This window comes from Echinops telfairi, unplaced genomic scaffold (genome assembly GCF_000313985.2).
Source record: "Echinops telfairi isolate 266 unplaced genomic scaffold, ASM31398v2 ScPeMD7_7469;HRSCAF=8507_1, whole genome shotgun sequence".
NCBI classification, from domain to species: domain Eukaryota; kingdom Metazoa; phylum Chordata; class Mammalia; order Afrosoricida; family Tenrecidae; genus Echinops; species Echinops telfairi.
In genome coordinates, this window is record NW_022111373.1 from 84,691,785 (window position 1) to 84,693,268 (window position 1,484).

Here is a 1,484-nt window from a genome sequence, read left to right on the forward strand (position 1 = left end):
GGCATCACATCTCATAGTGGGGCTGGCCATGTGGTCTTCTCTAAGGACTGGCTGCTCTAATTGGGGTCATCGTGCTCAAGGCCTGGTGGGCCAGGATGTGCTCCAGTCTCTCCTCCTCCCCCGTCATCTTCTCCTGTGTGCTCTGTTCAGATGGATATGGGATTTTTAATACTTTTTTTCTCCTACATTTTATTTGGTTGCTGCTGAGAATATACACAGCAACACATATACCCACTCAGCAGCGTTTAGTGCGACCCTGGCTGCATCTTCAAGTTGTGTAACTACTCTCACCTTCCCCTTGTGAGTGGCTGCTCACTGACCCCTGAGGCTCCTCTCTAACCTTGACAGGTGCCGTTATCATGTTAGTCGCAGATAGTATATGGTCCAGAGCACAGTGCACAGGAAATGGATTATTTAATGTCCTCTTCTAGCCAACGTCTCTAACTCCCACCAAATGACCTTTTCCTGCAGGAGTCTGGTGAGAAGGTGGGGGAGATACTGATAGGACTCATCTGTGAGTCACTGTGAACAGGATTCCCTAGAGTCCCATCCTGCTGTGTATAAAATGAACCCTCTGAGAAGGAGACGCAGGGAATCTCATGACCAGCAAGAGCCAGGAGGGGAGCGCGTCCTCTGGACTTGAGATCCCTGTGCAGTGAACCTCCTGGATCCAGAAGACAGCAGCCCCATCAGAGGAGCAGCAGCAGAATCAGGAGCCAGGGCACAGAACGGTGATGGATTTTCCAACCCAAGGAGCAAGTCTAGCTGAGTGTTTTTGTGCGGGAGGCTAGCTAGTGCAGTGAGGTGCCTCTGGGCACTTAATTGGGGAAGATGGGCTTGCTGACCCACGGAAGTGGAGCGGAGTGCCTTCAGGCTGAGGACTCCTGCAGCAAAGCACCTCTGGACACTTTCTTCAGGGAGCTGGATTTGCTGACCTGTGGGGCTTGAGGTGAATGCCTGAGGGTTGAGGCTTCTAGCAAAGCGGTCTGAACCTTTGGGCATTTATGGGCAGACACCAAAGAACTTTGTAACACGTCCTGATAAACAGCAACCCTGAGCATTCCTTATGGGCCTTACAACCTGTCAACTTCTCTAAGAAACCCTTCGATCATGAACGCTGTCTCTGAGTTCTGCATCGCCATGGCAGCAGTTAATAGAACCCGGACAGGTAAAATAGAGAACATACATGAAAACAGCACACACAGTACTCCAGACAGACATTTTGCTTGCTGGCTAAACGACTGTTTGTTTTTTTTAAAAAATAATTCAGGTACGCATAACGTTTAAAGATTATCTCCGGGCAATAATCTTGAGTGTCCATCCACCCTCCACGGCTCTAGAAAGTCTGGAATCCATAAAAATTGGGGATTTGTTGACCCCATCACACCTAGGCAAAATACTAAGGGCGTGCGACAGAACAGCAAGGGGAGCAGAGCAAGGAAGTCCTGAGGGAATACTAAAAATAGACTTTGGGGTCAGGGCAT